The sequence below is a fragment of the Lasioglossum baleicum genome, chromosome 1 (genome assembly GCF_051020765.1).
Source record: "Lasioglossum baleicum chromosome 1, iyLasBale1, whole genome shotgun sequence".
Lineage (NCBI taxonomy): Eukaryota > Metazoa > Arthropoda > Insecta > Hymenoptera > Halictidae > Lasioglossum > Lasioglossum baleicum.
Window position 1 is genome coordinate 23,210,075 of NC_134929.1, and position 16,740 is coordinate 23,226,814.

General features: G+C 43.8%; 1 long non-coding RNA gene across 1 annotated transcript in view; it reads left to right on the plus strand.

The window, feature by feature from the left end:
* The window catches only part of LOC143213918 (uncharacterized), a 139,181-nt gene extending 124,015 nt beyond the window's left edge, over positions 1-15,166 (plus strand). Inside the window, exon 4 of the long non-coding RNA XR_013010062.1 lies at positions 6,792-15,166. This is a non-coding gene — a long non-coding RNA (uncharacterized LOC143213918). The remainder of the gene's footprint in view (positions 1-6,791) is intronic.
* Positions 15,167-16,740: the final 1,574 nt, after the last annotated feature.

The following is a 16,740-nucleotide window of genomic DNA, read 5'->3' on the forward strand; positions in this document are numbered from 1 at the left end:
CGAACCAAACCCCTCGCTCGTCTAGAACCTCGAGTTTTCGCGATCGCGATGCGCTTTCCGGTGTTCTTGAAGTGGGCAGGCTTCTGGTCCAATGTAACCTCCAGTGATTACATTTTTCTCTTCAGACGATCTTGAGAGCACTTCGTTTTATAACAAGTCACCCGAATAACTTCTCTATATTTTTTGTGATTGCCGGGAGGCGGTCAGATTATTATTTATCATAAACGGACCGAAGCTCTCTTACATAAATGTTTACAATAGAAAACAATAAAAGGGTCGCCTGGACCATGCACAAAATTCTAAAGGCAAACTGAAAGCGGGCATCCAGATGTCGCCGTGAAGGTGAAACGAAGAGGATTGAAGAGGGGAATAAAAATAATTGTGATTACTTCGAAAGAATGGTGTTCGCACGTGTAAACTATTGAGCCTTTTTCATCGTCGTCGTTCCCCTGGACTAGTCCGACGTTGAATTAACGTCGAGGCTCTCACCGTGGTCGATTGTCAGGTTCGAGAAACCCGGGAAACCTAAGGGTCGCCATTTCCCGGTTACTTTTACAGTTGTGCAACGACTCGTTCGTGATCCTGTTCACGATTAGACTGCAAGAAAACTGGACTGCCTCGGTCAGTTGCGATCCCGTGGAATTGTCGGGAGTAAAAGAACGGAGTTGATGGATGATTGAGGACTCCCCGGACTCTTTCCTTGGTAGATCCAACGACTCGGCTGGCTGACGCAGCGGACTGGTTACACTGGTAAAACATTCGCGGTTTACATTCGGCTGGTGTATTTTTCAAGAGGGGCTAAAATCCGCTGTTGCATAATTCAACGTGCTTCGGGCACAACGAAAATGAAAAATAATCCCGCGTCCGAACAGCGAAGGAAAAAGTCGACAGCGGAGTGGCTTGCAAATGGAGTCCCATTTAAGTTGGAAGGGACTCGCGGGCTAAGTTAATGCATAAGTAAAGTAATCCTTGTGTCGGTCTTAATTGCTTCGTCGAAAAATTCGAAATATTCCGCCACGTATTAATAAAACCGTGCAGCATCTTCTACCTCGACGTTCCCAATTATTTGCATTCTTATTAAACATTTCATACTTCAATCGTGCATTTATACGATTCTCAATTTCTCTGACGCCTCTCTAGCCAAATATTTCGATGCACGAATGTGGTATCAGAGTGGTGTAATTCACAATCGGAAGTGTAGCTTTCAACAACCCATTTTCCTCCCCACAAATACTCCTTTCAGTAATCCGACGCGATGCTATTTCTGTTTCCTATGAATTCGTAGGCACAGCATCAACTTCGAACAACAATAATATCAATATTAGTAACAACGGTATTATTACTCGTAAACACTTGACGGTGATGATGGTGGCGGGACGATTACGGCTTGCAGCAGACTTTGATCCATAAAATAACAGCTCTGTGGTTTATTCTAGAACCTGGAACCAGAGTTTAGCTGCACGGAGGATACATTCCCAATATGTATACGTTGAATTCTTGAATTGTGACCAAACAATTTAATTTTTTCATCGGTGGAGTAGCAGACTAGGTTCGTTTCAAAATGTTGTACTTCCCTGAAAAGGATGATTCCCCAGGTGTAGCAGTTTGTGTTTTCGCATACATCGTTGAAAATGACCGACGAGTTATTGATATCTTTAGCTATAAGACCCAGTGAACTATCAAAGGGTATGGAAGTTGTACAGGTCGTAAAGTCATAGCTGTAAACATTTAGACTATCCTGTGAATCTATCACATCGGTTTTTAGAACAGAAATAAGGCAATTGCAAATTATCCTATGATTATTGGAGACTTTCTTCCTATTGAATAGGTCGTAATAATCTCTAATGCATTTAAAGGTGAGAGAGATGCGGTGAGCTAGAGTCTTAGACAGAAAACAAAATCCTAGATAAACAGCGCGTTCCTTAATCAATGTCAATTTGGACTCCCCGATTAGGATGTTGGTCGGAGTGGTCACCCGATAGCCTAGTGCAAGTCTTATTTTGCACTGTATTGTAATCTCTCCAGTTTCTCGGAGAGGGAGCTACACGAGGGGAAGAAGATAAAGGATCCATAATCAATAACAGAGCGAATGAAACTCTTGTAAAGCGTGATCAGGGTTTCTGGGTCCGACCCCCACCAAGTGCCGCGAACATATTTAATAATGTTCAGAGCTCTGGAACATGTATTTATGACGAAGTCAGTATGCCCTTTAAACGAGAGACGATGGTCGAAGATGATTCCCAAAAAGCGAGCGGGGATTCACAAGATTCTATACAACAATCTCGAAATACGGGTTTGGCAGGACCAGGGATAGGTCTTTTGTTGTTAAATCGTATTAACTTAGTATTATGTGGAGAGAGTGCTAGGCCAAGTTTGTTGAGGGTTCCACTAATTAAGTTAATAGCATTTACTAATGAATTCTGGGCCCACTTCCGACTTCTTTTCTCATGTAGAATCACCCTCTCCGCTTTTTTACCATCAATACTAGGACACTCTGTATTTACGGAGGAAATAGCAACTATCGAGTGTCCTATACAGGCTTCTCGAAACGATCGATTGAAAAGAGTGGTCGGGGCAGTCTCGACGCTAATTCGACGTCGAACAGCGGTCCAGGAAACGTCGTCGACGATGTAAAAAGGGGTTGAGGGACAGGGAAGTTGGTCGTCGAGCAGCGTTAAGTTGCCACGTCTCTTGGAGACCGTTGGCCGAGGAACTGTTCCGTGATTCTAAGCTCGGCCGACTGCGCCAGTTACTCAGCCCCGTAGTTGCTTAAGTCTCTTAAGTCACCGCGGAATATTTGCCACGTTCCTCTTTCCGCTGGTCTGCCCCCTTCTTCTAACGAAACGCATTGTCGACCGCGGGACGTTGACACCGCTCTGGAACATTAACCCTTTTGCCGGTGGTATTCTCTACTAAGCTCCTCAAAAGCGGAGGACTCTTTGCGCAGTTACAAGTAAAAAATAATAAGGCACTTTGACGACGAAGATTAACGCTCGGAGCACCGTAGAAGTGGCTCTTTTTTAATTCATTGCGGTAGTTTCAAGAGTGTTTCCACCCAAAGACGAAACAATTCTAGATGGCTGTTATTTGTTTTATAATGGACGATCAACCTGAGCGATCAGCAAACATTCATGGCTGTTGACGTTCAAACGTTACCATTTTGTAAATCCTACTACAGTAATTTCTCGTTCGTTGCGAAACTGCCGGGGTTTGAGTTCGCAACGAGCAAATAGGGAAGCCTTTTGTGATTTATGACTACGTCCAGATACACGCCGACCGCGCCGACCGAGACTTCAATAGGGAGCCGAACATAGAGAAGGACAGATTGAAATACGGATCGGGTGACCGAAGCGTGTCGCCGTCGCCGGCACAATTTAAAGGCCCGTGAGTTCTTACAATGTATGTAATGGCAGTGATGGAATTGTTAATTTTCCATTAGGCTTTTATGGGACTTTCACTAACTCATTTCTGGCATTTTTCGGATTAAAATGATACCAAACACGATATAATTTGGCCAATATTTAGTGGTTTAATCGACGATGAAAGTTTCGAACGCAACGAAGAAGAGCGTATGGGAAAGAAAGAGACAGCGGACAGTCGTTGCCGCCGTGCGGAGCGACTCGGCCGACTCAGCGTTGACAGGCAGTGGAGTGGGTAGGCACGTCGCAACGAGCGCGTAGTACATTATTCGCAACGAACGAGAAATTACTGTATAATTCTATCTACAATTACTTTCTCATTCATTTACGACGAAGCTGCGATAAATGTCCATCAATTTCTCACTTGAGACTTATACATTAAAAATGTTAAAATATTTCAAGGAATATGGACGTTTAAAGACATTCTACTGCGTCTTAAACTCAGACATGCTACAAACACACGACTATCGTTAATCTGACTGTAGAATATTGAAGAATGTCGACGCTCACAAAGCGACTTTATCCACAAAAAGAAGAGTATCGATGTCACTACAGTTCCAACGAAATCCAGAAAATGATTAAATCCGCCCACGATTGGAAAGCACGATCTAACAACAAACTGGAACTTCGAAACAGGCGAAGCTCGTTCACTCGCTTGTCGCTTGGCAAAAGAGCCATTGTCCGTCAAACACACGATCGAATACGCTCGAGAGCGGCATTGTGCGCCCGTAAGTATCGAATTGTAATGAAAATATGCAATTATCGGCAGTCTCTTACACGGTTACGCGTTACGAGCCGATGAATGATTACCGTTGGACGGCGGGACACGTCCTCGGCTCGTTCCGAGCGAGAAAATTACAATCGTCGTTGCGCAAACAATCGTTTAAGCGCCGCGTGTAATTACGTGTACACGGTTGCGCAAAACCATCGTTCCCGCTTCACGCCTAAATAATCGACGCGTTTGCCAGCCAGATTAACATTTACACGGCCGGTGCGCTGAGAGTCCGCGCCGCGTTCTGAATATTTCACGAGCCACTCGACGAAAACGGAACGACTCGCCTTACTGGGAACAAGTCCAACGACGTTTCATAGTTGCCTCCTCGCTCGGCTGCAGGAAACACTTCCCAGGACCCGACGCACGACTCATCGAGTACTTCCGCCGGATGAATCGATGCTAATCGAATCGAGGACGGAGGTACGAGGTGTCCGACGACGACCCTGAAAACACTCAGCCGGAGAGTCGCGCCGGAAGTCCTCCTGATCCTCGTTTCCGCCAGGAAAGTCGAGTCCTCGCGAGCGTTCTCCTTGCAGACGATCCCTAGATCTCTTTGCGACCGGTGTTGATAATAATATTTAGCTCGGAGTGGAACTAACAGGACCCTTTTTAGGAAACTACGTACGAATAGGGTGGCAGAAAATTTAGCTACCGATAAAATGTTGTTCGCTGGTTTCCCTCGTATCTTCTTCTTGTTGCCACTCTTTTTAAACGTGAAATTACCTCGCGGAAGCTGCGTTTTCTGTTAAATCGGTTTAAAATTCCTCCCCGGGGGCGGCGCGATACATCCTCGCGCGAAAGCGCCATCTTGCGTGTAATGTATTCTATCCTGAACTAGAAATACCTGAAGAATTGGGGGCCCCGGCGGTGAATATTATAGTTGAATGATATGGAAACTTCTATGAGCGTGTCTGTTTTTTTTAATGCCGATGAATCGAAGATAATTTATTCATATCAACACACTTACCGGCACAGAATACGCATGCGTGGAATCTCTGTAAATAATTGTTTGATCGCATCACACGTCCACTGCGCCTCTCCGCCGGGGTTTAAATTAGCCCGAGGGTTAAATTACAAAGCAGAAACAGCCTGGACGCGTGTGTGCCATGCCGAGAAAAAATCTTTTTTCGCTGCACGAACCGGCGCGGCGGCGGCTCGCAGCGGGAAAAGGCTGGTCTCCACCCGGAATGCGTAACAAGATAATCCAGCGATGTTTCAGCGACGACGCGGATAAAAAGAAAAAAAGGCAACAGAGGGTAGTTGAGCCATACAAAAAGCGGGAATGGTGTAACGACAGCGCACGAACTTAGTTACCGTCAAAGGGAAGGACGATAGGGTTGTAGCTGGCATTAATTCTCTCGTTTAGCAGCGAACGGCGTCGTCGGTGCCTGTTGCGCGAACAGCGAAGGGGTTGCTACCCCCGCGCTTCCGTTTCTCTCGCGACAGGGCGGGGGGCCGGTTTAAATTAAACATAAAACCTCGGCTAACGGCCAGTTGCCAACGAGGTCGTAAAAAAACGTGTCCGTGGAATGAACGGTTTCGCGTTACGCTATCAAGGAATAGCCGTTCGGCGTTTATCGCCGCGAGGACGAGAACGCGTGGCCGAGGGTCCAGCTAGATTAAATTCCGGATTAATCGAAATAATTGCGAAGTAAAGTCGCACGACACCTGAGCCGCACGTATTCGGGCTACAGGATGCCCCAAAACAATTGGATCCTGGAGTTCATTGCCATTTTTCATGTGTGATCTGTGTCTTTGGGAAAATTAGTAACAATTCGTAGCCTACGGAGGAAAGCCTAGATGAGAGTCTGACTGAGATTTATATATACAGGGTGAGTCCAAAGAAACAGAACACCTAAATTTCTCCGCTACTTTTCGTTGTACAAAAAAACTTCTTAGGACAAAGTTACACTGTTTGAAGGGCCACATGTAACGGTTTCAAGGTCATCGATATTTTTTAAATGGAATGAGGTATTATTTAATACATCAATCGATGCAACTGGACATTCGTTATAAAAAAGTACTAACCTATGTATGTCGAAAAGTTAGTGTAGTTCAGGAGATATTACTATTTAAGTAACTCTAAAACACTATTACTGTCGTACTAAGACGTTACACAAGTAAGTAAACGCTAACATGAATTTCAATGTCAATTTTTCATTTTCAACTTCAATTTCAATAGCAACTCTCCAACATCATTTTCAACTTCAATTTTCACCCTGTATTACGTCCAGATATTAATCCTTAAGTAACACTTTTAAATTGAATTTTAGAAACTGTCTCGGAAACTAAGTTAGAACTTGCAAAATGTTGAAGAATTTCTGGACCAAATTTCATGTCGATGACATTTTGGTTATCCCCTTACTTTTAGAACATCCTGTACACGAGCCGGACTGGAAGGATTACATTAACAGACCGCGCCCCAGAAGCATGATATATTTTCTTTTCGCGTGACGAATACCTTCGTGCATTCCCACCCCTTCTCTCGGAGCGAGAGAGGACGGAAGGGTTTCACCACTTCTCTTGCTCTCCCTCTCTCCGAAACGGTGTATTTTTTCCTGTTTTAGAGCCCCGCTCGTTTTATTTTCTTTTTCTAGAGCCGGCCGACAGTCTTCGCTCGGCACCGCACCTGGTAGCCCATTACCGCCATAGATCGACGGATATCGTGCTATTTATGATCGAGGAACCGGAGGACGGATCGAGGAAGCTATGTAATATCCAAGCAGCGTCGGTACGACGTCTGGGCGATTTAAAAGCTTCGGGGGATGAACATGTAGGGGACGATCGGTCGTCGGTTTGCCGTTCTCGCGCATCGTTCCCAGTCACGAAACGCGACCGAGCTATTGTTTCTCGGTTTTCGGTTCCGGGTGAACTGGTACCAGACAGGGGGACGTAATATTTCACGGGACCACCGACTACCAGCGGTGCATTAATGCTTTTGATAAACGGTGTTTCCGTGTCACTCTTTTCTTTGTTGTCTTTCCCCCGTTCTGAGTAATCGCCCGCGGCTGAGTACACGCTTTTTTTTTACTAATTTTATCTTGTCCGGGGAAAAGTTATTCTCTTACGAGTTCTTCGAAATTGCGGAATCGAGCCTATATGGGCCAGTTTTAGTAAAATCGAAAGGAAATTATGACTACGATCAACGTGAACACAAACGTGATTACAATTACACTAAGTATATATTCAGCTTTAACATTTTACCACGTTTTTATTAACTCGCTTTCTTGTCTGTCTGTTTGTCTGTTTGTTTGTCTGTCTGTGTGTTTGTTTGTTTGTTTGTTTGTTTGTCTGTCTGTTTGTCTGTCTGTTTTTTCGGTACAAATTTTGCAATTGATTTTTTCCATCAAATAGATTAAGAATGGCCCAGCAATCTAAGTAGCACTCAGAATTCTAATTTCAGCACACGTTCAGCTGTTCAGTCATTGGACAGGTCACCCCACTCCGTTGTCATAGCAAACAAGCCGATGGATGGAAAAATTGGATAAGAGAAGAAAGAGATCAAAAACGACGGATACGCGTGCATGGCACAGCTGATTGCTTCGCACCATTCCCGCGGAAGTTCCCGAAATTGCGAGAGCAGGTCCGTTGCTTGCAGCAATCGGCCTCAAGATCGTTCGCCGATCGTTCGACGGACAACACAGTAAAGAAAATACCTAATTAAGGGGTAGACCGCGTAAAAGCCGCTCTCGGCCGATTCCAGTTTTACGAGTTCGGCCCGAAGCACACGCTGTAACGCTCGCAACAATTGCCCCGGTGTCCATTACCGATTCTCTGTCTTGGCCTGTCCATTTGTTTTATAGCTCTGTCGCAACGAGCTATTTTTCGTGGCCGATCGCTTAACCACGATACTTCCGGTCCCCCCAGTCGTTCTCGATCATGATTTCCGTTCCACGACGGAGATATCGCGTCGAGGAATTCAACGGGCTTCGTGATCATGCGAAACGTCGATAACGAACGACGTCTTGTCTTCCAAGGCTTCCGGATGCCCGATATACCGGGTGATCATCAGAGAGCCTGTTATTACAATCACAGACGTATCGTATTTTATTTTATCACTATACAGGGTGTTTCGTCTAAAACAGGACACCTAAATATCTCTTCTATCTCTGAAAATACAAAAAATGTTTCTAACGTAATCTAAATGGTTTTTTATAAATTGTAATTTTTTAATCGTTTTTTTCAAGGTCACTCGTGTTTTTTTACATATATACACGCATTTTGCTTGTTTATGTTATAGCAAACATTATTGTGCATTCATCCATGTTGAATAGCACGACCTTGAAATGACCGTGAACTCTAAAATTTGCTAATTAATACAGAACTTACTTTCAGCGACATTTCAGATTTCAACGGTAACAGAAATTCGACCATGAACTTGAACTTGTAAATAATCACATTTACTACTGCAATAAATGTTCGAAATGATGTCCTTCCGTTGTGATACATTTCGTGAGGCGAAAAACGACAGATTGTACAGCTCTTTCGATGATTTCAGGTTTCATATCAGCACAGGCAGCAATTATTCGTTCCTTCATATTTTCTGGCGTCGTGGGCTGCTCTTGATAAACCGTACCCTATAATGTCCCCCATAAGAAAAGATCAAGTGGGGTGAGATCGGGTGAACGAGTCGGCCATGATACAGGTCCATTGCGTCCAATCCAACGATTTGGGAATTTTTCGTTGAGGACACGTGTTGCAATATGGGGAAAGTGTGCTGGACACCCATCGTGTTGATACCATAATACTGGACGGTCCCTAAATGGTACATCTTCTAATAAACCTGGTAGAATATGTTCTAAAAATTCAGCATACTTCTGCCCAGCTTGCGTACCGTTGATAAAATACGGCCTAATTATCCTATTATTTAGAATACCATACCAGACATTTATGGTCCATGGTCTCTGCTTATCGAGTTGTCTAAACCATCGTGGATTTTCAACCGACCAATAATGCATGTTCTCGAGTTTCACCTGACCATGATTTGTAAAGGATGCTTCATCCGTAAACAATACTGTTTGGAAAAACATTTCATTACTTTCATATTTCCGTATACCCCATTGAGGAAAGTGTACGCAGTTTTCAAAGTCTCTTCCATGGAATTCTTGGTGAAGAGATGAATGGAAAGGATGAAATTTTCGTGAATGAAGAATATGCTTGTCACACTAATACCGGTTTCAGGTCCAAGTTGCCTTATACTAACATGCGAGTTTTGATTAACTTTAGCGATGATATTGTTCACATTTGCTCCATGAGTAACAGTCTGACGTCTCGCACGAATATTAGCCCCATTTCACACTTGAGCGGACCGTCCGCGCTCCGCGCGTGAACCGCGGAGCGCGGACGAGTCGATGCTGTTTTCACAGTCAAACGGAGCGTCCGCAGTCCGCATGCAGCTTCAATCGATAAATATTATTCAAGTATAACAGAATTGCTGCTTAATGTTGTTGCTGTTCATTATATAAATAAAAACAGGCGCACGCGGAGCGCGGACGGTTCGCCCAAGTGTAAAACCGGGCTACCAGTCTCAAAAAATGTTTTAACAATGCTTGAGTATGCAGAACGTGATGGACAAGAACGTTCTGGAAATCTGTCTTTGTAAATTCGTATTGCTTCTCTTAGACACTTTCGAGCTTCGCCGTAAATTAAAACCATTCGAATTTTCTCCTGTTCGGAATAACGCATTGTGGATCGCTTGTCGATACACTGAGAAATCTAGCAGTGAGCAAACTCTTAAATACATATCTCTCTCTCTCTCTCTATGTACACAGAGGAATGATACAATGTGTTCATTTACAAGTTCAAGTTCACACACACATGGTCTAATTTCTGTTACCGTTGAAATCTGAAATGTCGCTGAAAGTAAGTTCTGCATTAATTAGCAAATTTTAGAGTTCACGGTCATTCCAAGGTCGTGCTATTAAACATGGATGAATGCACAATAATGTTTGATATAACATACAACAACAAAAACTGTGTGTATATATGTAAAAAAACACGAGTGACCTTGAAAAACCGATTAAAAAATTACAATTTATAAAAAACGATTCTTCCATCTGGTTCGTCTTTTGGAACCATTTAGATTACGTTAGAAACATTTTTTGTATTTTCAGAGATAGAGAATATTTAGGTGTCCTGTTTTAGACGAAACACCCTGTATATGTAAAATCACGGACGCTGTAGTATTTTATTTTATCACTATACATATAATGTCACAAATGCTCTAGCATTTTATTTGAGTACTATATAAAATCACGAATACTCCAGTATTTTATTTTATCGCTCCATAAAGTTACTATATGGACCACGCTAAGTGGATCAGGTTTTCTCGACCTTGAACACAGCTCGAGCGACCCCAATTATCCGCAAACATCTTAGATTTATGTCCTCGGACAGCATCGGCAGGGGGCGCGTGGCAGCAGAAACCGTAGTAAGTCAATTAACGCGGCGGATAATTATAACCTGACAGTTACAATCATCGTTACCGTGAAATTACCGGGCTAATGCGGGCGGTCTACGTGGTCTCGCAGCACCCTTCCGTCCTGCCGGCATTAATTAGCAGCAAGATGGTCAGTCCTTAAGGAGTGACCCACCGGCTAATGCACCGACCTGCAAATGAAACCGTTCGTTTCCGTCGTCGGTTCTTGCCACTTTGTTGTTTCACGGGCCGCCGAGTCCAAAGACGTAATACCAGCACGGTTCGCTTCGGCCGAATCCGGGCCGCGATTTTGTTGGCTCTAATTCGACGCTGCACGTAACAGGTTGGCCCAATTGCGGATGATTTAGGCGAGCCGTTGAATGCCCCACTAATTGCCATCGGTGTTTTCTTCTGTGCTTCCTATTGTACTGAATATTTGGTCGTGACGTACGGGCAAGCTTCGAGTAACACGGTACTTGAATAAGAACTCTTCAATGAAAATTCGTAGCACACGGTGAAAAATTCCGCTGATCCTCAATTAGCACTTTCTAAAGTTCCCTCAACAATTCCAAGATGAATTGTTTTCCGCGTTTGATTTCAATTTTGTACAGTTCAGTTTCAGAGACATTGATTTTGTCGAAAGATTGCAAATGGCGTGTATTCGTGGAACAATTTATGCAATTCTTTTGACGTTTTACGTAAAGTACAATGCCCCAAGAACATTATTAAAAAATTATAAACTTCAGAACGAAATCACCTCTCAAATAGCAGTTTAATTATCACAAATTATCGTGGACTGATTTCATTCAATTCAACGTCTGTCAAGCTATTTAAGCAGCAGGAAAACTGTCTATCAGCGGCCGAATCAAACGATCAGACAGATACACGGAAAATGTCTAAAAACGTCTGCTGTTGAAAATACGTCAACCGAGAAATGAAACTACTCTTTCCATACATAAAAAAAACATGAATATCCACTTCGATGGCGTGTTCAGATTTGAAAAAAAAACATAACGACATCCACGAAGCAGGGTAGAATAATCGAAGCACCGTCACAAAACATTCAAAACATCGTAGAATATCATCCTCTGTGGAGGAGTGTCACGTTGCAAAACATAAAATCTAAAATGGGCCATTTTGTACCGGTCATCCTATTATCAAAAAAAAGAAAAATCACCACGTACCGATTTGACGTGACATAGTCACGTTCGAGAGAAGCACCAAGTTTTTGTATCTGAACGTTGCCTGTGAAGTGCAACGCATTGTTTGCGTTTCGATATTTACCCGTAGGTTGAAATCGAAGTTTGAACTAGACAAATTGCTAAAAAATGTAACTAATTCTGTAATATACACAATTTAATTAACTTTTCCCCACCTAGAAAAATCCCACAAAATTAATATAATTTAGTTAATGAGTATTAACCTGCAGAACTGAAAATTTATTACAGTGACTACTTTTTTCATCATTTTAGATTCTGAAAGTTTTAGTAATGCGCTGAAAATTAATTTTTAAAAATGGACAACGAACTTTCTATTAATTTTAGCAAGTCGAAAAGAACACATCACTCAACTTTAACGTCTTCACAATACTGTATTTGACCAATCCATATTTGTTATAAATATATAACAGCTCTGTTATTGATTATGGAGCCTTTATCTTCTTCCCCTCGAGTAGCTCCCGAAAAACTGGAGGGTGACCACTCCGACCAACATCCTAATCGGGGAGACCAAATTGACGTTGATTAAGGAACGCGCTGTTTATCTAGGATGTTGTTTTCTGTCTAAGACTCTAGCTCTCACCGCAACTCTCTCACCTATAAATGCATTAAAGATTATTACGACCTATTCAAAAGGAAAAAAGTCTCCAATAATCATAGGATAATTTGCAATTGCCTTATTTCTGTTCTAGAAACCGATGTTATAGATTCCGAAACCGAACGAACTTATTTGCCGACCCAATATAACAGCTAAAAGCACATCTACGACCGCCAATACGAAGAGGTAATTTGTTATTTCCGTAGAAGTATCCCGAGCTTCAAAAAAAGAGTACCCTAGACATCGAATGAGAACATCATAGCCCCATAAGATCTTTCCGCGTCTCCCCCACAGTATCATCCATTTGTTTTCACTTTGCAGGTCCGTTTACGCTTGCTCTGGAAGGGGGACTGCATTCGGCCATCGATCGGCGTCGTTCTTCCCAGAAATCGGCCACTAAATCCGCGTTCTTTATCGACCCATTTCCCATGTGCCGTCTGATCGACGCCTCTGCGAGATTCCCGGGGAAACTGCTCCGTAATCGCGTCCCCTTTCTCTCCCTAGCGTCTCGCTCCTCAAAGGAAAAAGGTGACGCGACAGATCGCCTCGTCATCCGGTCCCGCGCGCATCCGATAAAGAATCACCGTCCCGTTGTCTTTCGGTCTGTCGGGGTTTTTGTTTCCAACCAGCCTTGATGATAGATCGCCGCGACGAGTAATTAGACCGGGGGTTGTTTGTTAATCGCGTTCACGGCTCGCCGGCCCCGCGCCATAGCTCCCCGATCTGATCGGTTTTCGTCTGATCGAATACGCTCCATTTTAATTAGAGCGGCGCCCGATGGCCCCTCCGCCGATAAATCGTCGCCATTCCACCAGATAAGGCGAGCCTTTTTCCGTTTCTCTGTAGAAACCGATTGTGGGGCAATTTCACCCCCTAAACCCATTTGGTAAGACTTTCGAATTTCCTCCCGCCCCAAGCTTTTGGCACCCGTTATACGTCATTCTACTCGTTTCAATGTGCAGAATGCGAACATGATTTTCGCTTTCGACGGAAATTACAAGTTACTTCATATAGCCTCAGGAATCGCTCCGTTTAAGGAAGTACAACATTTTTGGGAGATCTTGTATGTGGCTCACACTCGAATGTCGCGTGAATTGTTTTCACGTTCTCACATGTTGTCTGAATTCAATGTTTCCAATGATTCGTAAAACATCCGACCGCAACTTCGTGATGAAGCTTGAGGATGAATCGGGCCTCGTGGGACACGCCGGATGCACCCGCGATTGTGAATTAGCTGCGAAATGGCTTCTGAAGGCGTCCTGTTAATGGAACACCACCGTTTACCCCTTTTTCTCCGACTCTCTCCTCTCTTCCTTTCTCCACGGCGATGCTCTCGTTTCGTTGACGACGCGCTTTACGATGCACGGATCGAATTCGATGCTTTTCCAGGGGTAAATGGATCCAGGATGCTCTCAACGCGTGCTGGTTTATTAAGAACAGTTGTCGACGGGTTATATTGTTCGCTAGGGAGGACTCTGCTGGATTTTCCTGGCTGCATTCGTTGTACGTTGTACTGACGATCAGGCACAGTGCATTTCAAATCGCATTTTATTCGTAATTATTAGTAACCGGATTTTGTGCGTTTTTATTTTGAATGTCAGAGAGAATACATGCAATGCTTATTAACATCCCCATTTATAGAGAAGTTATTGTAATGATCCCGAAAATCGAAAATCGATTTTTTAGCAGATCTTCATATATCTAAATATACAGGGTGAGGGCTACCCTCTAGTTAAATTTAGAATTGCAGTGCAAATAAAGGTTTACACCAATTATTGCAACCAGTACAATAAAGATCATATCACTAGCATATCTAAAAAAAATTGATTACAGGAGAATACATTGAACACGCACTATAGAACACATCAAAATCTGAAAGATCGGTAAGCGAGAATAATGACGCAAGGTTAAATAATCGTGAAGAGAAAAGCAATAAATCGCACGAGTATCGCATGCGTGGTTTCGGTTCTTGAAACGAGCACGGATACAACCATAATTCAGATTCCGATCGATATATCCCATTTCCCTCTCCCTCGTCTTGTCCCCTATCCATATCGAATGGACGACGACAGTCAAGATTAATCTCTATCGAGATTTTTCTCTTTCTCCAGACCTTTTCGTCCCGGGAGACAAACCTCCTTGCTCCACTCTTAATAATAACCGAGTCTCTTGACATCACCAATAGTACAGTCCGCCCTTGCTAGAGGTAGAGAAGTTCGAACAGAATTCGCAACACACAATTCCGAAAGCGCAACTCCAAACAAGCTCGTCGACTCGACTCCATTAACAGGTCCTCCGCTCTTCATCATACTCGTCTCACCGCCCTGAACTTAACCTTGAAGCTGCTCCGGTCGGAATTGAGACCTTGCACCGAGAGGAATACACCTGCAAATACAACAACGATTCAACTTTTAATAATAGATTTATATTTAAAAACACACACATCTCTTATTAGTGTACGTTTTCATGTCCCCGGGGATAATTCAACCCCACCTGAGATTGAAATAAATCTCCATACGCTGTCATTCACCACTGCGAACCGGCGGAAACGTCGGTGGTCCAATATAATTAACGATTCCCATCTCACAGACAGTGGCCGCAAAAGAATTTGCCACTCGACCGGCTCGAGAGGAAGTATCTCTCGGCCGATTGAACGATACGGAGAAATCCTTGCTCAAGAGGGGTGGGGGGCAACACCGTATTCCCGTCTGCGGGGGTGCTATTAACGGGGGCCAAAGAGGCGGGGGAGGTAGAAGGGACGGGAGACCAGTCGATATTTCAACCGGGCAAAGGTTCCCATTGACAAAAGTTCGCCCGATACGTTTCGAACTTCCGAGCGACGACTTAATTACTTCCGTTCCGATCGGAGCACCGTGGGCGCCGGAAACAGAGCAACACTGACTCCCCTTCCCCGTCCCCGAGGAGGAGGTGGAAACCCCCGAGGCGGGGGCCAATTTGAAACGTAGTTTTCCGCGCGATTTCATCCTACCGGACGATAGGAAGCGGCGGGTATCGCCGGGAAACGCGAAGCCTTCCCCAAAGTTTCCTTCTCTCCTTTGAATATCCCGATCCTGCCCCTTCTCTCAGCCCATCCCCCTTCCTCAAGGATCCTTTACAGGATTCTCTTCGGGGATCCTCTTTTCCGGTAGCGGTTACCATAAAGAAGAAACTGCTCCTCCACCAGAACGAAAGAAAGACGCCGAGGAACTTTTTCGCCAGACTGCCGAGCAACTTCCGGCCCGAGGTTTTTTCAGCACCGCGACCTTTGTCGGACGCGTCGCGTCGTTCCCATCGCTTTCCCGTTCGATACCTCGCGCGATCACTCGATTTCCCGGACGATTCGCAACGCGCGAGACCGGATCCAGGGAGAAGGGCCGCGCGAACTTTACGCGATCGAAATTTCCCTCTTATCGAGCGGCTTTCAACCGGAACATCTGCCCTCACTCTCTTCTCTTCTTGGTCGAAGGTTCCCGGACCCTTCCGGAACTGCATTCCGGTACGCTTCGATTTATTCAAGGGCTGGTTCTCTGGGATGGGTCTTTTCGCGAAAGAACTCGGTCGAGATGAACTCCTGCTCTCTTGGTGTTAATTAAACGTTGTTAAAATAAACACACAACGATCTTCTATTATGTAGTATTATGTATAGTAATCTATATTATGTATAGTAATCATATTTATAATACAGTAAATCCTCTATAGTCGCAAAAGGATATTCGCGTAAATTGAGGGACGGGTTGTATTTATTTTTTTATGAAACTTTCACCAATATATTTGTGGTATTTTTCTGATTAAAATAATACCAAACACGATATAATTTCAACTGTATTTAGGGGTTTAATTGACGATGAAAGGTTTGGGCGCAAGGAAGGACAGCATATGGGAAAGAAAGGGACACGGAGAGTCGCAGTCTCTTCGGCCGCGCGCGGTCTCTCTTTACATAGCTGTCCTTTTCTACGTTCGGCTCTGTCTTTGAAGCTCAAAAAAATAGTGTCCCTCTTACTGTATAACTCCTCTCGGTCACACTAGAGGTTGTCACACGCATTCGCGTCATAATACAAGCGTACTTCTTTCTCTCATTCAACAAAGGTCTTAGTAACAAGAGCAAATGTGTTACGAGTCTTAAATTTACGTGTTTCATAGCTACGACTATCGAAGTCATAAAAACATATTTTTATCAAGTTTAACGACTACTGCATGACATTGTGATTTTCTTAATGCAGAACACAGCTAACAAAAGAAAATTCTACTGACACTACCGGGATGTTTTATACAGTGAAATAGCAATACAAAACCTGTATTTGTATAATATCTAA